Genomic DNA, 25,926 nt, shown 5'->3' on the forward strand with positions numbered 1-25,926 from the left:
TTTCTGCAGACTTCAGGCTTCTGGTGTGTTCTTCTTCGCATTCGCGAAGGTACTCTCGCGAACGCAAAGAGCAAATTGGGGCTGGCACATTTTATGCTTCGCGTTCGTGACAGAGTGACCGCGTTCGCGAAGGCTTGAGGTTCAAAGCTTCGCGTTGGCGATCGAAGCCTCGCGTTCGCGAAGGGAAAGAAGCTGGCTAGGATAATTGCCTTCGCGTTCGCGAAGGCCAAGCTAGGCAAGCTTCGCGTTCGCGAAGTAGCCCTCGTATTTGCGAAGTATAAAATGGGACAGCACAAATTTGTGCTTCGCGAACGCGAGGCACTGACCGCGTTCGCGAAGGGTAAAAGTCCCAGAAACAGAACTTAAGTTCTGGAAAATGGGATTCGTCCCATTTTCAACCCTTTTCCATTTTTGAGCTCGGGTAAGGCGATTTTTGGGCGATTTTCACGGAAAAATATTGGGGTAAGTATTTCTTATTCTATATTGATTATATTTCATGATTTCATACTCATTTATATCATGAATCCGTGAATTTATGGAAGAAAAATCAGATTTTTATAAAATCTTCCAAAAATGAAAATTTAAGATTTGAAGGTCCATTTGACATCGGAATTGGATAATTTTTGTATGGTTGGACTCGTCTCGGAATGGGTGTTCGGATTTCATAAATTTTTCCGGGATTTGAGATGTGGGTCCCACTTTCGAATATTTTAATGAATTTCAGATTTTTATCCGGAAAATTTGTAAATTCATATGGAATTAATTCCTATGATTCGTATTGAGTATATCGAATTGTTTGTGAATAGATTTGAAGCTTTTGGAGATAAATTTAAAAGAAAAAGTTGTGGTCGAGTAATTGATTGGAATTTTCAAAGCGAGGTAAGTGTCGTGGTTAACATTGACTTGAGGGAATAGAACCCTTAAACTATTGTTATGTGAAATGCATGTGAACGGCGTATAGGTGAGGTGACGAGTGTCTATTCGTCGTCAAATTAATTGTTTGCATAATTACTTGAAAATCATAAATTATTTTAAATCATGAATTAATTATTATAATAATTATTTCTCTCCTATTCTTTGCCAAATATTAATTCTTGAATTCTTGCATTAATTGTTACATGCTACTCATGCTACTTGAATTACGTGTCTTAATTGTTATTTTACATTTCGCATATTAAATATTAAACTGTCTATTTTCTCCCTGATTTCTATAATAATTTGCTATTTGACATTGTTTGTTTCATGATTAAATCATAATTATTGTATGCTCGTTATCTTATAATTTCATATTAATTGTTGCATTTATTGGGGAAATTTTTTCTATAAGAATTGGTAAATAAATACATTGGAGGAGCGGGTTGCACGCCGCAATAGAATTGATTGAAATGAATATATTGGAGGATCGGGTTGCGCGCCGCAACAGACTTATTAAAAATTTCATATTGGAGGATCGGATTGCATGCCGCAACAGACTTATTAAACAGTCCATATTGGAGGATCGGATTGAACGCCGCAACAGACTTATTAAAAATCAATATTGGGGGATCGGATTGCACGCCGTAACAGACTTATTAAAAAGTCTATATATACTTGATTGAAATAAATATATGACAGACTTATTAAAAGTCAATATTGGGGGATCGGATTGCACGCCGTAACAGACTTATTAAAAAGTCTATATATACTTGATTGAAATAAATATATGACAGACTTGAGCGGGTTGCACGCTGCAACAGAATTGAATATGAATATATTGTGAGAGCGGATTGCACGTTGCAACAGAATTGGTTAAAATAATAATGGATTATGACTGCTGAGTTAGATTCAATCACTTTAAATGAGTTACCTAATTTTTTTCTATTATTTGTGGTTGTTATTAATATTGCGTACAGGTTAATGTAAGTGAACCGCCTTAGCCTCGTCACTACTTCATCGAGGTTAGGCTCAGCACTTACCAGTACATGGGGTCGGTTGTACTGATACTACACTCTGCACTTCTTGTGCAGATTTTGGAGTTGGTCCCAGCGGCGTACCAAAGACTTGCTCGGATTTCAGCTACCAAAGGAGACTTGAGGTATAACTGCATGGTGTCCGCAGTAATGAAGTCCCCGTCTATTTTACTTTAGCTGTGTGTTTGTTTCCAGACAGCTTTATTTTATTCAAACCTTTATTTGTATTTATTCTAGAAGCTCGTGCACTTATGACACTAATTCTGTGATGGTATTTAGACACCGTTGCTTTTTATGGGTTATTTCACTATATTTCAAACTTTGCTTCCGCATTTGTTTCTTTGATAATTAATAATTTAAAGATTGTTTAAAAATTGGTTAATATTATTCTAATATTGGCTTGCCTAGCAAGTGAAATGTTAGGCACCATCACGGTCCGAAGGTGGGAATTTCGGGTCGTGACATAGCGTGACAATCAAGAAGAGCATAATGGGGCGACAATCAGTCCATGCCCAAATAATATCAAAGTCTACCATGTTGAGCAATAACAAATCGGCTCTGGTCTCAAAACCTCTATGAGCAATCAAACACGACCGATACACGTGGTACACAACAAGAGAATATCCCGTTGGAGTAGACACATAAATAGGGGAACTCAAGGAATCCTGAGATATTCCCAAATATGGGGAAATATTAGACGACATATAGGAATATGTAGATCTTGGATCAAATAAGACCGACGCGTCTCTATGACAGACCGCAACAATACCTGTAATGACAGAGTCAAAAACAATTGCCTCTTTACGAGCAGGAAGAGCATAATATCTTGTCTGGCCTCCCCCTCTAGGGCGACCGCGACCTCCACCTCGAGCTGGATGAGCAGGTAGGATGGTAGCTGGTGCTGGAATCATAGCCTAAGGACCCGGTGGAGCACGGTATGCCTGATAAGTTTATGGAGGTGCACCCATCCTAAGTCTGGGGCAATCCCTCACCATATGGCGAGTGTCGCCACACTCAAAGCAAGCTCTCGGAGCGCGTGACTGTTGTGACTGGCTCGGGCCAGGTTTGCTGGACTGGCCGCTAAAAGCACCCCGAGAAGGAGGCACACTAAATACTGGCGGTGCATAATAGGGCTCCTGGGCCTAGCAGGGGCTGGAACACCACTTGTGGCTGGAAGAGCTGAATGGATGGGGCGACTCACATAACCCCTACCATGTCGAACTGCAGCTGGGGCACGAGTACCGCTGTAAGTGCCAGACTCTTGAGACCTCTTGGCTTCCCTCTCCTATCTATCCCTAGCAAGCATGCCCTCCAATCTCCTAGCAATACTCACAACCTGCTGATAAGAAATATCCATCTCCAACTCCCTGGCCATACTAATCCGGATACTGGGGTGGCGTCCTTCAATAAACCGTTGAACCATCTCTCGAACTATGGCAACCAAAGCTGGTGCATGTCGGGCCAAATCAGTGAAGCAGACTGCATATTCTGACACAGTCATAGCACTCTGGTGCAACTGCTCAAACTCCACGTGCCATGAATCCCTAAGGCTCTAAGGGACATACTCTCCCAAAAACATGTTCGAGAACTGAGTCCATGTAAGTGAAGTTGCCTCATCTGGATTACTCAGCTCATAAGCACGCCACCACTGATAGGCTGCTCCTCTAAGCTTGAAGGTGGTAAAAGAAACCCCACTCATATCCGCTACGCCCATAGTACAGAGAATACGATGACACTCCTCCAGAAACCCTAAGCATCATCTGTAGCCAATCTGCTGATGGTAGGTGGGTGGCACTTCTTGTACCTCTCAAATCTGAGCTGCTCTGCCTCAAAAACTACTACCCTAACCTCGGGCTGAACTGAAGCTACCGGTTGTATCGGTATAATCTCTAGAACCCGGTCGACCTGAACTTGTTGCTCTGGAGTACCGGCGATGGGAGTCTGTGCTCCTCCCCCAGCCTGAGATGTGGCAGGAGCAAGTGGAATCAATCCAGCTTGAGCTAAGGTGTTGAACATGCTCAGAAACTGGGCTAGTGTCTCCTGGAGGGCTGGTGCAGCAATATGTATCTCAGGTGTCTACCCTCCAGGAGCTACTGGGGGCTCCTCTGTAGCAGCTCGTGTTGGTGCTCTGGCTACACTGCCGGGACATCCTCGGCCTCTACCCCGGCCCCGGCCCCGGCCCCGGCCTCTCGCGACTCTAACAGGGGGCGCGGGTGCCTGGTCATCATATCCGCATGTACGTGTCCTCACCATCTATGAGAGAATAGAATACAAAAGTTTAAAAATTTCGAAGTCAACAATTTCGCACGACAAGGAATCAAAGAAGTGCAATCTTTCCTAACAGTTCCATAGCCTCCCGAAGATAAATACATACATCTCTGTACTGATCCACTAGACTCTACTAAACTTGCTTGTGACTCACAACACCTATGAACCTATAGCTCTGATACCAACTTGTCACGACCCAAACTCCCTCTGATACATGTCGTGACGGCACCTAGTCTCTATAACTAGGTAAGCCTAATAGATTGTGGAAATAACAATAATAGAAGAAAAACAAAATAGCTAAATGCATTAGATACTGAATAATCAATAATAATACCGCACGGCATATACAATAACCAAAACACTAGACGTACACAGTTTCCCAAAATCCGAAATATCGTAAGTCACAAGCTACAGAAGGAAACTAGTATCACTATACATCAGAGTCTAATAAAATAATTAAGGAAGGTAAATGACATAGGAGGGAATAAAGGGGGACTCCAAGGTCTGCGGACGCAGCAGATATACCTTGAAGTCTCCGTACAGCAGCAAGCACTCTCAGCTAGTAGCGGGGATGATACAAAGTACCTGGATTTGCACAAAAAACATGTGCAGAAGAGTAGCATGAGTATGTCATAACGGTACCTAGTAAGTGTCAAGCCTAACCTTGGTAGAGTAGTGACGAGGTCAGGTCCAGGCCCTACTGGGATATAATAATAAGACAGATGCTATAATAAAAATGAAGTAAAACGGAGAAGACAATAGCAAGTATTCACAAACCAATAATGACACCGCAAAATGATATAACAGCAGGGGCGCTCCCGAGATACCATCTCGTAGTCCCAAAAGTAAATATATAGGGAGAAATCCTGAGGTACCGTCTTGTCGTCTCAAAAGTAAATATGCAGGGAGAACTCCTGAGGCACCGCCTCATAGTCTCAAAAGTAAATGTGCAGGGAGAACTCCCGAGGAACCGCCTCGTAGTCTCAAAAGTAAATATGCAGGGACAACTCCCGAGGAACTGCCTCGTAGTCTCAAAAGTAAATGTGCAGGGAGAACTCCCGAGGAATCACCTCGTAGTCTCAAAAGTAAATGTGCAGGGAGAACTCCCGAGGAACAGCCTCGTAGTCTCAAAAGTAAATGTGCAGGGAGAACTCCCGAGGAACCGTCTCGTAGTCTCAAAAGTAAACACACAACTCAAACCGATAAATACAACAGTTTACAGCAAGATTTCTACAATTATTCTAATAAAGAACAAGAAAAAAATAAAAACAAACTAGGCAAGCTTCACAGATTTCAAATAAGCAGTTAAAGCATGTAGACATGCGATATTAGACTAAGCAGGATAACTACACATATTGGAATTTGCTCAATTAAGAATAAAAACAGACTAATACTCATTTAAACGGTATAACTCAAATTAAATGAAAAACAGGTTACTACTCAGTAAAATAAATCAGGTTTTTCAATAAATAGCGCGTGTATGTACTCGTCACCTCACGTACACGGCACTCACATAACACAATAGTACCAAATCCTAAGGGCATTTTCCCCACACAAGGTTAGGCAAGCCACTTACCTCGGACCAAGCTCAATCAATTGGTAACAATGCCTTTTCTATGAATATCCGACTTCAAATGGCCCAAATCTAGTCAAAATCAATTACATACCATAAATCCAACTATAAGAAATTAATCTAATTAATGAAATCAAAGCTAAAGCAAGAAATTCGAAAATCGCCCCAAAAAGTTTCCCCGAGCCCACGTCTCTGAATTAAATGAACACTCATTCACTCATGAGTTCACTCGTACCAAAATTATCCAAAACCGATGTTAAAAGCTCAATCAAAACCCAAAATCTTAGTTAAGAACTTCTTCCCATATTTCCCAAAATTTCAACCCAAATCCAAAATTAAATGATGAAATCAATCATAGATTAGTGGAATACTACCATAAATGAGTTAAGAATCGTTACCCAAAAGTTTTCTCGAAAAATCCCCCAAATAATCGCCCAATTCGAGCTCTCAAAGTCCCAAATCGAAATGGGAAATCAACCCTCGAAATCCTATTTTCTACCCAGCAAAATTGCTTCGGCGAGCCTTCAACAGTACCTGCGGTACCGCACCTGCGGGAAATCCATCGCAGGTGCAAAAATGACTTAAATGGCTAGGATCACATCTGCAAGCGGCCACACCTGCGAGCCCACTCCTGTGGTTTAACCTCCGCATTTGCGACCCTTGCCCAGGCCGCCCATATCGTTCCTGCGACCATCACTCCACATGTGCGGATGCGCAGATGCGGCTCCCTTCTCGCACCTGTGCTCACATACCTCCTTGACCAAAAGCGCAAATGCGCCCTTCACTCCGCATGTGCGTGCCCGCACCTACGATCTCCCCACCGCAGGTGCGAAAATAGCAGAAACTAGAAGCTTCAGGCATTTGCCTAAGTCCAAAACTCAATCCGTTAAGCATCTGAAACACATCCGAGGCCCCCGGGACCTCAAACCAATATACCAACAAGTCCTAAAACACCATACAAACTTAGTCGAGCACTCAAATAACATCAAACAATGCTAAAAATACGAATCACCCTCTGATTCAAAATTAATGAACTTGAAACTTTAAACTTCTACAACTGATGCCGAAACCTGTCAAATCACGTCTGATTGATCTCCAATTTTTCAAACAAGTCATATTCGACATTACGGACCTACTCCAACTTCCGTAATTGGAATCCGACCCTGAAATCAAAAAGTCCACAACCGGTCAAAATTTTCAAAAAATTCGACTTTCGCCAATTCAAGCCTAAATCAGCTACACACCTCGAATTCATAGTGTGGACACGCTCCTAAGTCCAAAATCGCCAAACGGAGCTAAGGAACCGACAGAACTACATTCGGGAGTCGTCTTCACACTGTTCGTACTACGGTCAAAATCCTAAGACTTAACTTCCGTTTAGGGACTAAGTGACCCAAATCACTCCGAAACCATAACGACAACCTCCCGGTAAGTCACATAAGCAGAAAAAGGTACGGGAAAAATAGTAAATAGGGGATCAGGGTTATTATTCTCAAAACGACCGGTCGGGTGGTTACAGTGAGCCTATGAGAGAGAGACTGGAGAGATTTATGACTGAGGGAGGCCGAGGGCCTGACTGTAAGGATATTTTTGGGATCGGGCTGCACGCTGCAGCAGGTCATGATGGATTTATTTATATTATTATTATTATTATTATTATGTGGATCGGGGCTACCCGTCTGCAACAGGCCTTATAGGATTTATATAGCGATTGGGCTGAAGGAGCCCCTACGGAGTCTGCACACACACCCAGTGAGCGCGATTGATATTATTAAAGAATGGATCTTCTGTGGACATGGATCTTGTCTGAAGTATTATATACCTGGATATGGATCTTCTCCACAGACTGGTTGGCCCTACTCGGTACCGAGTGACTGATGATTAGTCGATGCGTATATTCTAGGATGGATCTTCCCTAGGGCATATTGGCCATATACAGTACCGAGTGATTGAGCATGATGAGTGGAATGTGTGAGAAAGTGAGATTGAGTTCTCTGAGAGTGTAAGTACATGAGTTCATCTCTCAGATACATTGCATTGACATGCACATATGACATACATGGATAGAGATGTATTTTTCTCATGTTGTACGGTATCACGTCATTCATGATTTCTCACACATATTGGCATATGGGCATAGTGATGCATTTGTTTTACACTGGCTATCTGGAAAGAAAAATGAGACATCTTAATTATCATTGAAAGGATTTTTGGGAAAATTATTGTTTCCAAACTTATTCATATTCTTGGAAACTTCCGGTAAACGATTTGGGTTTTTATTGATGTACTTAAAACACAGAACTATTTTTCAGAAATCATGATTTTGCTGAGCATTTTTATCTCTAAGTTACTTCTTGTATTATTTGCTTTACGTTGTTATGGAATGGTGTTGACTATTGGTTTTGGACCCGACCTTGGTACAAACTCGTCACTACTTTCAACCTAAGGTTAGGTTTGTTACTTATTGAGTACATGGGGTCGGTTGTACTCATACTACTCTTATGCACCTTGCGTGCAGATATTGGATGTTGATGTTTTTGTGTTCGTTAGAAGCTGGATCTGAAGATGTACCTGCATTCTGGTTGTAGCTACCTCTTGTTCATGGTAGCCTTTGTTTCATAAAACTCTATTTATTTACTCTTCAAACAGATGGTGTATTTACTTCATACCAGCTTTGTATACTCTATTCTTAAAAGCTAGTGATTTGTACTATCAGTTCTTGGGGAATGTATAAGATTAAGATTTTACTTTACTCAAATTGCTTTAATAATTGCTATTGAAATTGGATAGTTGATAATTGACTTACCTAGCGGGTTGGGTTAGGTGCCATCATGACTAGTTGGATTTTGGGTCATGACAAGATGGTATCAAATCTCTAGGTTCATAGGTTCTACAAGTCATGAGCAAGTGCCTAGTAGAGTCTTGCGGATCGGTATGATAACGTCCATACTTATCTTCGAGAGGCTACAGTGCATTTAGGATATATACTTCCAATCTTTCTTTCCTTATCGTGCGGAATTGATTCAGCTTGATACATAACTCTTTGAATTCCTTCCATGTATTTGTATGCACACGTGAGCGCTCGGTATCATTTGTGCATCGCCGGCTTGTGATTCTATGAGCGAGGTTCGAGAGATGTATTATGTGTTTTGGTGATGGGCCAGTCTGAAGGACTTAAGGCCATGGGTAGACCGCAGCTTAAGCTCGATAGCTTCAGTTGTAACCTATACATTTGGACTCATATGTCCGGTAATGTCCCTACGAAGGGAATTTGTGGCTCGATGAGCAGTGGAATGGCTTTGTGATGAGTATGATGAAACTGCGGAATGTGTTAAGATGATTTTATTGTGACGAGAAGTGTTTCCTTGACATGTAAATGAAGGCCATTGGGTACTTGATTTTCGTTTTGATGTGACGTATAACCTCGAGAATTAATGTTTTAGAGGATATTTCACATTATTAAATTTTGGGATAAATTAAATTCCCATGCCTTGTTGGTGTGTTCAGACTCGGGAAGATTAAGTGATTGCGTAGTAGTTGTGGTTATGAAAAGGGTATAAGGAGATGTCAGTTGAGGCTAAGCATGTGGATATAACCTGCAAGGTGATCTACGGATGTGTGATTTTTATAATATTATGTGGAGGATTTCTTATCCATCAGTGGGTTATAATTGTGCGATTTGAGTTGGGATCGGTTGTAATAGTTGACATGACTGTCACAAGGGTGAATGCGAGATTTGCAGATAATTTAAAGTAATAGATGGTTTGCGTTACAGGAGCACATGAAGGATTTAGTTAAATCTCGTTGCGGTATTAAGGCAGTAATAGAGTATGGATATCGTAAGTTATCGAGTGTTTAAAGTTATGGCTTTTAGCCAAGTGGGGGAGTCTGCTAATGACAATTCAATTCATGGTTATGTGTCAAATTTTTGTTTGGTCTGAGGAATACTTGGGAATCAATGATGACTGGCAGAGGTGGAGTTCGAGAATAACTCGAGTAAGGAAATTTCTAGATATGGGTTATGGCACTTTAGGAATATAGGAAAATCATGGGATGAGTGAGCTGTTATTTTTGAAGGATGTAGCATGCATAGAGTATGAATTTGATCGGTGGTATTAAGGCAGGGTTACTTCTTTGGGTGTGCTAATGGGGCACGTGTCTTTCAGCCCATGTGGGTGATGCAATTTAGATTTGAACAAAATGGGTGACTCTCGAGAAGGTGCTAATGGATTCAAAAACGTATGAGTGGCAATTAAAAAATTTTCGGATTCGTATATCGCTAGAATCAATTATTTACATTGGATGGTGTCGGGAATTGCGGTAATTCTGCACGACTATGGATTCTACATTTCAGTATAAGAAAGGTAAGAAGAAAATTTTTAAATTCACATAAGGTATTTTCAGAGTGAGTGTTACGGTTGTGGTATTTATGGAGGTGCTTAAGAAGAATACAGTGGCTTATGGGCCTTAGGGCGATGTGGTATTATGTTATGATGTATTGTAGTGAGCTTTGGGTAAGGATTGTTGTGTTCTAACAAGGAGAATTGTCAACTTGAGGCTAATTCAGAAGAAACTCGGAGAAAATAGGACAAATGGGTAACATGTTGGATCAATATGGTAATGGTATGCTCGGTGCTTTTGGTTCTTATGATGAGGTGGGGCATTACAAGTGTTTTATAACTGCTCGGTAATCCCTGAGGAGGGTGCACATTTCTAAAGGTGCATTGTGTTCTGACTTTCGAATATCATCGGTATTGCGATACTCACCTAGTTAATAGACTACTGATATACAAGTTATTGATATGTGGTACGGAGGAATTATGGGAATATTCCTAGTGGGATGATCGTGCATGAAGGATGTGATAGCCATGTGAGTGCTGGATTTGTAATCAGTTATGATGGTTCATGTGTACTTATTTGAGTGCTCCTGTATGATATGCTTGATTTAAAGGCATGTGACCATGCCAGGCGGATTATGTTATTGGCACTTGAGTTGTCAGTGCGGATCCATGTACTGATATTATTGGCACGTGAGTTGTCTGTGCGGGTCTAGATATTTATATTATTGGCACGTGAGTTGTCCGTGCGGGTCCAGATATTTATATTATTGGCACGTGATTTGTCCGTGTGGGTCCAGATATCGATACTATATCGCGTGAGTTGTTCGTGCGAGTGATGTTAATGTGAGCTCTAGAAGAGATGGTTACTGTTATTAAATTTGTGTGTCTTGGTTCTACTATATATAATGAGCTTATAGCATTACAGTTGTGGTGGTGCTTGTTGAACTTACAATATGGTTCTCTACTTTGAGACATCTTCCATTTTGGGGTACAAGGTTGCCCAATTGTGGATTGAGTTGTATTGGTGCGGCATGTCAATGGGATAGTTGTGTTTAATCAAATAAGGTCATTGGACCTAGAATGGGTACTATCAGGTTTGATTACGGTATATTGGGAGGATAATATTGAGAGTCGGCTTAGAAAGTGATTATGGTTCTGGTTGGGGTGGGGGAACTCCATGACTTGTCAATCTGAAAAGATGTTATGAGATTTCTTGTGTTTCTTTCATTATCAATAGTGTGTGAAAGTTTTAGAACGAGGTTTTATTAATATGGGGTTTAATACTGTTACCGGGCTACTTTGGAGTATTTAATGTGATCGGAAATGGTGCTGCGAGCATGCGAGTTATGTAGTATATTAAGTGATTATATCTGGGGCTATGATTATGACTTGATACAGCTTGTCCAGACTCATACAGCGTGTTGATGTAAGATTCAGGTCTTGAAAAGAAATTCTGAATATTGGAAATTGAATTCCAAGGTTTAACAGCTAAGGTTGAAGTAATGATTTTTAATTATGTTGTGTTGCTAGGCCTATACAATTTACATAGAATAGGGTGGCATGGGATCACCCCCGAGGTATGTGCGTGGTACAAAGAATAGTGATGTGATGGCTTGGAAAATAACTCTTGGCACGTTCGAGGATGAACGTATGTTTAAGTGGGGGAGAATGTAACGAACCGGCCGGTCGTTTTGAGTATTACAACCTCGTTTCCCCATTTACTACTCAAGTTAAGCTTTATAGTTGTTTTATGACATACTAGGTTAGTTGGTTCGAGTTCGAAAGGATTTCGGAGTGAAATGGGACACTTAATCTCTTAATTGAAAATTTAAGTTGGAAAAGTTGACCGGATATTGACTTATGTGTAAACGAGCTCGGAATTTAATTTAGATAATTCCAATAGCTCCGTATGGTGATTTTTGACTTAGGAACGTATCCGAAAACTTATCTGGAGGTCCGTAATGGAATTAGGCTTGAAATGGCTAAAGTTGAATTTTTGGAAAACTTTAACCGGGGTTTGACTTTTTGATATCGGGGTCGGAATCCGATTCTGGAAATTGGAATAGGTCCGTAATGTGAAATGTGACTTATGTGCAAAATTTGAGGTCAATCGAACATGAATTGATAGGTTTCAGCATTGTTTGTAGAATTTGGAAATTTTGAAGTTTCTTAGGCTTGAATTTGTGTGTAATTCTTATTTTTGATGTTGTTGGAGGTGATTTGAAGATTCGATAAAGTTTGTATGATGTTATAAGACTTGTTGGTATGTTTGGTTGAAGTCCCGGGGGCCTCGGGTTGATTTCGGGTGATTTACGGATCAAAAATTTGAGTTGTGAGGTTGCTGAAGTTGTAACCGCTCTGGTGTGATCGCACCTGCGAGGGTCTTGGCCGCAGGTGCGGCAGCTCGAGCGCAGGTGAGGAATTGGAGAGTGTCAGCATAGGTCGCAGGTGCGATGGGATTTACGCACCTGCGATTGCACAGATGCGGGCAGGGACTCGCAGAAGCAAAAAATGGTTAGGAGGCCGGGCAGCGCAAGTGCGATATTTTTCCGCAGAAGCGGGTGCGCAGGTGCGAGCCCAGGCTCCGCGTGTGCGAAAAGCTTGGGCAGAACCCTTTAAGTTCGGGGTTTCGCTATTTTTTACCATTTTTCAAATTTTGGAGCTCGGCTTGGGCGATTTTGGAGAGGAATTCTTTCACACAACTTGGAGTAAGTGTTCTTGACTCCCTTGTGATTATATTTCATGAATTAATCTTCATTTTTGGTGTAAGATAATCGAATCTTAAAGAGAAATCGAAGGAAATTTCTATAGTTTCATAAAACGAAGTTTCGAGTTTTGAACATCGATTTGGAGTTGGAACTGGGTGAAATTAGTATGATTGAACTTGTAATTGGATGGCTTGTCGGATTTTGTGAGTTTCGTCGGATTCCGAGATGTGGGCCCCACTGGTAATTTTTGGAGTGTAATTTCGGATTTTGTTGGAAAATATTAGTATTTTGATATGGAATTAATTCCTATAAATTGTGTGGACTGAATCGAATTTATTGTGGCTAGATTCGAGCCATTCAGAAGTTGATACGCACAGAATGGGATTTCTAGAGCATTGTTTAGCTTGCTCGGCATTGGATTTATCTTGTTCGAGGTAAGTAACTCTTCTAATGTTGGAACTGAGGGTATGAACCCTGAATATACGTATTATGTGAATTGTTGGGAGGTGACGCACATGCTAGGTGACGGGCATGTGGGCGTGCACCATAAGAATTGTTACGTAATTTGTTCCGTGGAATTTTTGTAGTCAAATAATCTTGGCATTTTCTATGCAGTTTTATGTGCTAAAGAAATTTAGCTCAGAATCATATTAAATATCATGTTGAGGCTATGTGCCAGTATTATTGGGACCCACAGAGGTCATATTGCTGTGAATTATTTGTTTAAATTGAAAATTTATACTCAGTCTCTGTTGTTATCTACTGATACATCATATCATCATTTTCGGGCTATTTTCATGACATTGTGAGCCCATGAGAGAGAGACTAGAGAGATTGATGACTGAGGGAGGCCGAGGGCCTGATTGTGAGGATATTTTTGGGATCGGGTTGCACGCTGCAGCAGGCCATGATGGCTTTATATATATTATTATTATTATTATGTGGATCGGGGCTGCCCGCCTGCAGCAGGCCTTATAGGCTTTATATACCGCTTGGGCTGAAGGAGCCCCTCCGGAGTCTCAAACACACCCCCAGCGAGCGCGGTTGATATTATTGAGGGATGGATCTTCCCTGGACATGGATCTTGTCCGAAGTATTATATACCTGGAGATGAATCTTCTCCACGGGTTGGTTGGCCCTACTCGGTACTGAGTGAGTGATGATCCGTCGATGCGTATATTCCAGGATGCATCTTCCTTGGGGAGGATTGGCCATATATAGTACCGAGTGATTGAGCATGATGAGTGGAATGTGTGAGAAAGTGAGATTGAGTACTCTGAGAGTGTGAGTACATGACTTCATCTCTGAGATACATTGCATTGACATGCACACATGACATACAGGCATAGAGATGTATTTTTCTCATGTTCTACGGTATCACGCCATTCATGATTTCTCGCGTGATGCATTTGTTTTACACTGGCTATCTGAAAAGAAAAATGAGACATCTTAATTATCATTGAAAGGATTTTTGGGAAAATTATTGTTTCCAAACTTATTCATATTCTTGGAAACTTCGGTAAACGATTTGGGTTTTCACTGATGTACTTGAAAGACAGAACTATTTTTCAGAAATCATGATTTTGCTGAGTATTTTTATCTCTAAGTTACTTCTTGTATTATTTGCTTTACGTTGTTATGGACTGTTGTTGACTATTGGTTTTGGAGCCGACCTTGGTACAAGATCGTCACTACTTTCAACCTAAGGTTAGGTTTGTTACTTATTGAGTACATGGGGTCGGTTGTACTCATACAACACTTCTTCACCTTGCGTGCAAATATTGGCTACTGATATTGTCGTGTTTGTTGGGAGCTGGATCTGAATATGTACCTGCCTTCCAGTTATAGCTGCCTCTTGTTCATGGTAGCCTTAGATTCATAAAACTCTGTTTATGTACTAATTCAAACAGATGATGTATTTACTTCACACCAGCTTTGTATACTCTATTCTTAGAAGCTCGTGATTTGTACTACCAGTTCTTGGGGAATGTATAAGATTAAGATTTTTCTTTACTTAAATTGCTTTAATAATTGCTATTGGAATTGGATAGTTAATAATTGGCTTACCTAGTGGGTTAGGTTAGGTGCCATCACGACTAGTTGGATTTTGGGTCGTGACAGTTATGTCGCTGAAGACTAGGTTTTTCAACAGAGTGTGAAGAATACTTGGGGAGTTTCTATGTTATCATCAGGTCTATGATGCAGTGTTAGAGAAATGGTAGAAAAAGTCTCGGATTAGCAGGAGATCTTCGAGAATGGGTGTATCAGCTGGAAATACTATTGAGTGCATGAGGATGATATGAGATGGCTGATGGGTATTGAGACGATGTGGTCTCTATGATTTGGGTCACTCGGGATAAGTGTAGTTTAGAGTCCGTTATGTGTTTGAATAGAACTATTGTTTCAAAGGAAAGTCAAGAGTAAATTAGAAGAAGTTGAGTCACTTAGTAATAGTTTGAATCAGCATGGTTGTGGAAATGACATGTTCCTTTGGTGTGTTAAGTTATACAGGTGATTCGTGGTTGTACGTGCGGGCTTGATGATAAGTGTGGATTTTCACCACTTATTAGTACCTTTTTACTTTTGTTTTAGTCCACAAGTGTTGATTTATGTTCCCAAAACTAATAGAAATATGAAAATTCTAGGATTGTTGGAAATTTGGGCTCTCATGAAGAAATCTGACTCGAAAAGAAGTGTTCCAACTCACAAGGCAAGAAAGAGCGCAGCAGACCAAAAGTGTGGTCCGTAGAAGTTTATCATAGTTTATAATTTTAATTTTATATTATAGGTTTAATTTGTATTTCATCTTTATTTTCTTTATTTTGTACTATGAGTAGCTAGACATTCACTAGGGTTGTGACCCAACCCTAGTGTGTAAACCTTATGGGTGTTTAACTTAATACTTGTTTATGATTGTGTGTTTGTTATTTTGCCTTGTCCATGCTTTAATTTTAGAGTTAATGGATGCAAATATTAATTCATGCCTTTTTGACTTGGTATTTACTTGAGAAAGAGGGACCTCGTCTAGGAAAACTCACTACTAAAAATAGCAAATTTGCAACCATCAAATCAGTCGGAAATCGATCGGATATTGTATTTTTCCGATGGATTTTCGACTGAAAAGTGTTAGTCGGAAAATACCTGGTTGCAATATATTTGTGACAGAATCAGTCGAAAATTTGCGACTGGTTCAATCGCAAACTGAAAAATATGGGGACATTTGAAATTAAGTCATTTGCGACCGAATCAGTCGCAAATTTAGCGATTGATTCAGTCGCAAATTTAGTGACTGAATCAGTCGCTGGCCAAAGTTAAAAAAATAAATATAAATTAAAAGTTTCGACTAATTCCGTCGGAAAATTAAAAATAAAATTAATTTTTAATTAATTATTCAGACTGAAACAGCCGTAAATATTGATTATTAATTAATTAAAAATATCAGAAATTCTCCATTTGCGACTGAGCGCAAATCTTAATTAAATTTTGTTAGAAATTTTCAATTTGTGACGGAATGAGTCGCAAATCTGTGTAATTCCTGGTGAAATTTGCGACTGATTCAGTCGCAAATCTGGGCATTTTTAAGCCGAACCTTGTTGTATTTTTAATTACACCACCTGCCAAATAAATCAGCCAATCAAACACCTAACAATTAACCAAAAACCTAATATAACAATCCAAAAACCTAATATAACAATCCAAAATTCAATATTTACTATAAAACGAACAGTAATATTTATAACAATTCAACCAACTATCAAACAACATAAATTAAACATGTCTCTAACTTCAACTCTAAAACATTCAAATAGCCTATTCAAAATCAGTCTCCCCCTCAGACTCAGACTCCATTGCAACTCCTTTTTTGCTTTTTATTTTTAAAAATTTTTGGATCAAAGCCTGAGTTGCTTGAAATTCTTGCAACATTTGATCCACTTTTTGACGCATAGCTTCCATGTATTCTTGGGAATCTAATGCCCCAGTGAATAATGTTGGTGGTGGACAACTGGAGGATGGTTGTACTCCAATCCCGTAGACTCGACCTTTATTTATTATTATCACGAGAAATAAAGAAAAGAAAGTAAAAGAAGTAAAAAAACAAACAAACAACTTTCAAATTAATACCAAATAGATAGTTACATAATATTTATACCTTTATTCACGCCACCAGCCGCTTGTGTCCAAATTTTAGTCATATCTTCCGGGGCCGGCAGAGTTCCTTTAGGCTGAGTTTGTCGCCATGAATCAAGATCAATATGATACTTGTCCTGAAATAAAAATAATACACGTTATATAAATAAAATAAATCAAGAAGGAAAAATAATACAGTGTTGGTGCTGGAATCGAACAAATGTCTCTAAAGCACGCGGTTCGATCCATCATTCTCTTGTGTCGTCCTTCTTCTTCTTCTTGTGGGTCTCCACAAAGACCTTAGCATAAGTCACATCTCCCCCATATATATATATATATATATATATGTGTGTGTGTGTATGTTCAATTTGCATACTTGTAAAACTAAGAATATTTTATAATAAAATAACCATTCTCAAACGATGGACTGCAAAACTAATAAAACCTCCAGTATGCAATGCTCCACCCTTAGTAGAAGCTTCATTTAACTACGCATGTTCACTCTTCTTCTTCAACTCAGGGGTGTTCTCCTTCGCCAAGAGCTAATTCCAGACATCTTCACGTATCCAATCAGGCATGTTGCCACCTTTCCTAGCAACATGATGTGAATCTGTTATCCGCTTTTGTGCTCTCTTCTCGAAGTTCTCATTCACCAGATTTTCAAGTGCTGGCTGGCATACGTACCTAACCTGCAAAATTGAATAAATAATATTAGACGAATGAGCATAAGTATTAATAAAAGTTAATTTACTCTTACCTTAAATTGTTTTCACATATTCATTCTGATATGGTACGGTATCTGTCTCCAGGAATTCCACGGCTCATGAAAAAATGGCTTCATAGATTCCATCACCATATGCGCAGCCTGAAAGGATGGAAAAAACATGCATTTAATTTAACATATAAAATGTCATTAAATTCATTATATTCAAAATTTTATCGAAAGATTTTAAAAGGAAATTGAAGGAAAACTCACTCGTCGCCATAGGGAATGATAACCAGCCGATGAAGATGATCGTATTATAGAAGTACTGTTAGATGGGGATGCAGTTCCATGAGAGCCTCCAATATGCAAGTTAGATATACTTGGAGTGGATGATGATGGAGATGATAATTGAGTGGGCGATGTACGAGGCACAAAAGATGAACCACCATGCTGGCTAATAAGATGGCTCAGGGATGCAATCGGTGGTAAACCACCAAACTGACTAGCAGGATCACGCGGGAAGAATCTGGGAAATGAGTCGTGGGTATAATATTAATGGTGGTCAAAGCTGAGTCACCATGAGAAGGCATGGAGCAATACTAAAGCGAGCTAGATGGCAGAGGGACTTTGAAAAAATTAAATGACTGTGAAGCTGGTATGGGAGGACGAGGAGGCATAGGAGGAGGGATCATATTTGGTGTAGGTAGAGGAAACTGATTTGATCTAGGTAAAGTGTATTTTTTATTCTTAGATTTTTTATTTATTTACCGCAATAATCCATCTGTGTAATAAATATAAAATATTTACATGTAAAAATATTTAACATAACAAATTTAAACATAAAGTATACATAATAAATATAACAATATAAACATAAAAAAATGAAAATGTCATTAATAATATAAAGTAATTTTATTACATATGACAATAAAGCACATCGTAACATATAAATACTGAACAAGTCATAAAACACACAAATAGCTTAATCCTCATCACTTGTTTCATTTTCATTTTCTTCATCATATGATTCTTCATCGCTTGTTTAATTTTCATCATATAATTCTTCATCCTCGCTTGCTTCATGTTCATCAATTGAATCTTCGTTCTTATTTTCCATTGATGTTCCCTCACCATGCTCAGTTGAAATTGATCTTAGGACGGAAGGATCGAATTCTTCGTATAGGCCGTTGCTATCCTGCAATTCATCTACTAATTCACCATCCACTACTGTTTCAACACTTGAAATATCATTTTGGTATGCTACATCCAATGCATCCTCGACTTCAACTCTACCCACTGGCTTAGATTTTATCACTACCCGCCATGCGAACTTATTCTTGCACAAAGGATAAGGTACATAATACACTTGTTTCACATTTTGTGCAATAATAAATGGGTCATAGAGTCTATACCTCCCTGTGTGCTTTATTTCAATAATTTTCTATTGCGGATGCACTTTCGTACCTCTATTTGGTGTTGGATCATACCACTTACACCAAAAGAGTACCAATTTTTTCTTCGGCCAACCCACTTTATACTCAAGTTCTATGATCTCTTGAAGCACACCATAATAATCAATATCCCCATCGGCTTTCACACACACACCACTATCATTTGATTTCTTACCCTTAGACCATTCTTCTGTATGAAACTTATACCCATTGATACAATACTTAGATATCTTTCTGACTCTAGGATTAGGTCCCCAAGCTATATGTTATAAAAATTGGTCATTTACGCCATTAACTGGATTATGAACCTATAAAGGGTAAAATAATTTAGAATCTTTTAAATACATATAACTTATTATAATTTACCATTAATAGGAATTGTAAGGTAAGGTCTAGCGCAGTATGTGTTTTCTTATAGTCAAGGCATAGAGGCAATAATACTGTAGCTTTTGTCCCCCTTACTTGTACACTTCCTTTAAGGTTTTTCTTTTATTATTAATATAATAACTACTAGGTAGCATGCCTAGTAATATAATTTGCCAAAAAAATTTTACCATTAATAAGACCATATTAAATATTACTTAACACTTACAAATTCTTTAAACCATTTTGAAAACTTTGTATAAACAAGCTCTTGCCCATATGTACCCACAAACCAACTGTCCGGCAAAATAAAAAATGTCATTACTTAAAACGATGATGAATCTTTAATATATGTCGGTAATAATATAAATGTATACTTACATATAGTAAGGTTAGACCTCTGGGCAATTCAAAAGCACATGTGTTGTAGCTGACTTTAGTTCCATCTCACTCAAAAGTCATTTTGAACTACATTTTGGACCGCCTTTACCTGGTTGATTGGATATGGAAATGGTGGATACGAAGGATCGGTGCCTCCATCGTCATGCTGATCAGGTCTATTTCTCAAACATGGCATATTTAAGCTCAAAATAATATGAACAAAAATACGAAGTTTCTCTAGCCACATATGCCTCACAAATCGATCCTTCAATCCTAGATCTATTTTTGACAGTCCGCTAACATTTGCCAATAATCCTGCATATTAGCACTATTTTTAGATGGAATAATGTTAAAATGAAACACATAAGGATTAATGATTAATAATCATTCATTACCTCTCAAACGGATACATCCATCTGCATTAAACTGGCCATCCAAGCCACGACTCTTGTGCAAGGTGAATTGGAAGATGTTCCATCACGTCAAAAAAACCAAGAGGGAAATTTTTTGCCAACTTGTTTAAAGTTACGCGAATGTTATTCTCCATGTAATATAGGTTCTCCACCCTCAAGGTGCTAGAACACAACTCCTTGAAAAATAAGCTTACCTCTATGATGGGCTTCCATATTCTATCAGGCAATGTATTAAACATAACATGCATCAAAGATTCCATGAAAATGTGACAATCGTGGCTTTTCATAGACGTCAACTTTCCTTCTTTCATGTCAACACACCTAGACAAGTTTGATGCATACCCATCAGGGATACTCAAATTATTAATCCAATCACAAATCTCTCTTCTATTCTCCAAGGTGAAGGTAAAACTGGCGTTGGGTTTCTGAATCTTGTTATTCAAATTTGTCAGGTACAACTCACTTCGCCTACAATATTCTTTAAGTCCATCATGGCCTTCAAGTTATCCTTTGTCTTGTTGTTGACATCCTTCACAGTATTAAACAAGTTGCCAAAAACATTCTTCTCGATATGCATGACATCAGGATTATGCCGAAGAAGATTGTTCTTCCAATAAGGTAACTCTCAGAATATGCTCTGTTTAGTCCAGCTGTGTGTAACACCATAAACAGGTATCTTATTAGCCAAGGGATACTCTGTTACCTTAGGCAGATCCCTAACTCTGTTCCAAATCTCTTCTAGAGACAAGACAGAGGCGGTTCATCATAATCAGCTTTGTTCTTCATAAATGCACTAGTATTTCTCCTAAACTCATGATCCATTGGCAAGAAGCAGCGATGGCAGTAAAACCAGGTGTTCATACCTCCATGTTTCAAAGTGAATGCATACCTTTGTATCTTCCATACAAGTCAGGCAAGCTAACTTTCCGGTAGTTGACTACCCGGACATCATTCCATAAGCAGGAAAATTATTTATAGTCCACATCAAAGCAACATGCATTCTGAAGTTTTGCTTAGTTGATATATCATATGTTTCCACGCCTTGATGCCACAATAACTTCAACTCATCAATCAAAGGCTGCATGTAAACATCAATCAACTTTTTTGGATTGCGTGGACCTGGAAGAATACAAGTTAGAAACAAATATGGACTTTTCATACATAACTCAGATGGAAGATTATACAGCGTAACAAACACCGGCCAACATGAATATGGTGCAGCATAGACTGTAAATGGAGTGAATCCATCAGTGCATAATCCCAACCTAATATTTCTTGGTTCATTAGCAAAGTTCGGGAACACCCTATCGAAATGTTTCCATGCTTCTACAATTGAAGGATGACATAGAACACCATCTGGTCTTCTATGCTCATAATGACATATCATATGAGGAGCGGAGCTCATTGATGCATACAACCTCTTTAACCTTAGTATAAGGGGTAAGTAGTGCATCGCCTTCACCGGGGTCTTCTTCTTTTTAACATTTGTGGCATCCTTGTAACGAGGCTTGTTACAAAATTTACAGTTCTCTAGAGATGCATCATCCTTATAGAATAACATGCAACCATTCTCACAGCAATGAATCCTCTCTGATGAAAGACTCAACTTGGAAACTAATTTTGTTGCCGTGGAGAAAATTTTGGGTAGGTCAATGTTACACTGATTGCGTTCATTCATAAGCCCAATGATAGAATTCATGCCCGATTGAGAAATACCACTATCCGACTTAATCTGAAGTAATCGAACCACAACAGATAACGTGGAAGGCATTGAGCCTTCATACAACAGACAACTAGCTTCCTCTAACTCTTTGAAAACCTTTTTAGCCTCATCATTTGGTTCAGATTGAGCTCTCGACAACATCTCAAAGGCATCCCTCATCATGTCATTGAATTTAGAATTTTTAACATTATTATCCACTATGGGACTACCCTCCTCACCGCCAAAAGAATTATGAAAATCAACATCATTTACGCTATCAAGATTCTCCCCATGAGCAGTCCATACATAATAATTTTCCATAAATCCCTTTTTAAAAAGATGACATGTAACAACATATTGTCCCAACAACTTAACACACTTGCATTTCACACAAGGGAACCTAATAGTTCCTTCAATATGTTAATCATCAAGTGTCCTTGCCTTAGCAATAAATCCAGTAACCTCTTCTTTAAATTCATCCTTTAACCCCACATGATTATGATGATTCTTATTATACATCCACCTACGATATGCAAATGCCATCTTCACAAACAAAAAAACTTGATATTTATAAGATATTTAAAAAAAATATTTTATTTAAAGTAATTAATAGGTTACGCCAATTCGAAGGTTCATTTTTATAAAGTATTATATTCTTTTAAATTAAAATTCATTAACACTCGAAATCTTACATTTACCCCTGTTCTATGTTATGTTAATCTCTCAAAATATAAATTAAATTTAAATAGCTTCTTATAAAGTCCATGCATGGCCAATAATTTATCAAATCTACAAATTCCTTTTAATGTAGCAATTATTAAGTTTTATATTTAATATTAGTCCATTTAATAAATTAGAAAACGATAATAAGCTTAAATTGTTAAACTTAAAATTAAGGCTTTAAATTATAACTACTTAATACAATTCCAAATCATTCTTCTCTAAAGTTAACAATTCCAAATATATATAAACTTCGGAATTGTTAAAACCACATATAGGTACTAACCTCAATTTTGAAGGTGAATTTAGTTTCGAGCTTAAATATTAATATACCTATGTCAATTCTAAATATAAATCTATGGCAATTCTAAATAAACATCTATGAAAATTCTAAAATAGTTTCAATTTTAATTCAATTAAAGAACTAAAAAGCATCTAAAACCTAGAGTCAAGATTCCTAATGTAAATATTCAAGATGTATTTTCAAAAAACAATTAGATTCCTAAATAAATTCTAAAATTGTCACGACCCAATTTCACCTATAGGTCGTGATGGCGCCCAACACTACAGATAGGCAAGCCAACAAATAAACTAAACATATATCAATTATTTTCAGAATAATTTTCTAAGTAATTTTATTATTTTTCTAGAAATATTAAAGGAATTTGAAAAGATACTGATTAACTTAAATCCAAGAAAATAATACAACTCCAAATTCTACCAATGTGTGTGCCAAGACCTGGTGTCACAAGTGTATGAGCATCTATTAGGTTATACAAAACTTCAAATATTATCTGAAATAAAATAGAATGAATGTAAATGTAAGAAGAGATACTGGTAGCTGCAGAACGGCTCAGAGAAGGCAGCTCACCACTATGCCTCTGGATAACGTGGGTGCAAGACGATAGGTCTCCCACTAGTACTTGCCTCAGGTCTTGCACAAAAAGTGCAGCAAGTGTAGTATGAGTACGTAAAAAACGTGTACCCAGTAAGTATCAAGCCTAGTCTCGAAGTGGTAGAGACGAGATGGCCGACTTTGACACTCACTATGGGTCAATAATAATAATTGAAATAAAACTAGAATATCTAAATCAGCATAATTCACAGAATATAACAATAATTTATTTAACCGGCAAAAATAATTAAATTCCTTCAATTCCAATAAATTTCCAATTTGTCAATTAGTCTCATTTACAGGATTACCAATAATTCCTTAACAGCTTGTTTGGATAGTTGTTACACATCGTTTCATAATGTATCGTATCGTATTGTATTGTATTGTATTGTATTGTATTGTACTGTATCGTTTGATGAATACAATATTTGGATAGATTGTATCGTTTTTCGTTGTTTCATGCACCAGCAATATGAAGAATAAATTTGCAATATTATAAAGATAAATTATGATACAGGGTAAATTTATTATATATAAAGATAGGGTAAATGATAAAATAAAATTATTTAATAATAGTGAAGGATGAGATGAGAGAAAAAGACAAGATAACGGCGCAACCACACCAAATCGTTCGTTACATAAAGTGGCACATTTCGTCGTTACGTAACGACGGATTTAACGATACGATATAATAAAATTTAAGTAACAACCAAAATGAACATCGTATTTAAAGTAACAATACAATACAATACAATAGGTAACGACCATCCAAACAAGTTGTAACAAGCAGGGATAATAATTCTTTAAATTTCAAAGATTCCCAATTTATCAATTAGCTTCACAAGCTACAATAAACTATCAAAGTATCATGTAATTATTATTATTAAGCATGATTTCTGTTGAGGTCGTACGGCCCAATCCAAAGTGTCGTGTACACTGCCGAGGGACGTGCGGCACGATCCATAGATGCATCTATCCTGCCAAGGCATTCGGCCCGCTCCACAAGAAAGGAGGACATTTTCTTATGTACCTCCGGAAAGAGAGTATATTTATTATAAGATAAATTCGGGAGGAAGAACAAATTTCTCTTAACAATTAATTAATTTAAACAGTAAATTAAGCATATGAGATTTTTATCCTTTAATATTTTTATCTAACAATTCACAATATACATATATATATAATATATATATATATATATATATATATATATATATATATATATATATATATATATATATATATATATATATATATATATATATATATATATCAAATAATATTAATTAAACAAAGAATATAATTTACACAAGTAATTCATGCTTTGAGTCCTTACCCGGACTTTAGCATTAATAGTAGCTACGTACGGACTCTCGTCACCTCGTGCATACGTAGCCCCCACAATTAGCAATAATTATTACTTTAATTACCTATGGGGTAATTTTTTCCTCATAAGATTACAAGAGACTTACCTCGTCTTGCTCCAATTTAATCCACTAGAAAGCCTTTTTCACGATTATCCAACTCTGTCGGGCTCGAATCTAGCCAAAATAATTCAATACAATCAATAAAATTTATAGGAATCAATTCTATAAGAAAATACTACATTTTTCAATAAAAGTCCGAAATTAATTTAAAAATCATCTGTGGGGCCCACATCTCGGAATCCGGTAAAAGTTACGAAATCCGACAACTCATTCATTTACGAGTCCAACTATACCAATTTCACTCAAATCCGACTCCGAATCGATACCGAAATCTTAAAAATTCGTTTCTATGAGATTTCTAAAACTTTTCCAAATTTCAATCTCAAAACACTAATTAAATGGTGAAAACAATGATATATTTTTCTATATAGACCAAATCCGAGTTGGAATCACTTACCCCAATTTCTTTCCTTGAAAATCTATCAAAAGTCGCCTCTGCTCAAGCTCCAATTTGTTAAAAATGGCGAATGGGACAAATGCCCTCTTTTATAAATCTGCCCAGGCAACCTTCAGAACTGGACCTCGATCGTGGCTTCGATCATGGCCCTAGACCCTGGGCCTCAATCGTGGCCTCGATCATGGCATTGAGCCTGGCCTTCGATCATGTCCTCGATCATGGCATCGAGCTTAGGCCTTCAATTGTGACCCTCGATCTTGGGTCTCGATCCCGGCCCTCGAGCCTTGCCTTCGATCATGGCTTCGATCCTGAGCCTCATCCCTGGCTTCGACCCTAGTCGTCGACCCTGGGCTTGATATCTAGGCTCGATTTCTGGGCTCGATCACAGCCCAGAATATCCAGCAGAAGAGAAAAAATTGCAGCAGCTTTTTAAGTCCAACTTTTG

At 38.1% G+C, this 25,926-nt stretch overlaps 1 long non-coding RNA gene and 1 pseudogene across 1 annotated transcript; one reads left to right on the forward strand and one right to left on the reverse strand.

The window, feature by feature from the left end:
• The window catches only part of LOC104096015 (expansin-like B1), a 160,642-nt pseudogene that overhangs the window by 100,386 nt on the left and 34,330 nt on the right, over window positions 1-25,926 (forward strand).
• Window positions 16,589-17,263, reverse strand: LOC138896716 (uncharacterized). The gene is made up of 3 exons (XR_011410115.1): window positions 17,185-17,263; window positions 16,989-17,103; window positions 16,589-16,878 (listed from the first exon to the last, which is right to left on the reverse strand). It is a non-coding gene; the product is annotated as an uncharacterized lncRNA (long non-coding RNA).

Source organism: Nicotiana tomentosiformis, chromosome 8, assembly GCF_000390325.3.
Source record: "Nicotiana tomentosiformis chromosome 8, ASM39032v3, whole genome shotgun sequence".
Lineage (NCBI taxonomy): Eukaryota > Viridiplantae > Streptophyta > Magnoliopsida > Solanales > Solanaceae > Nicotiana > Nicotiana tomentosiformis.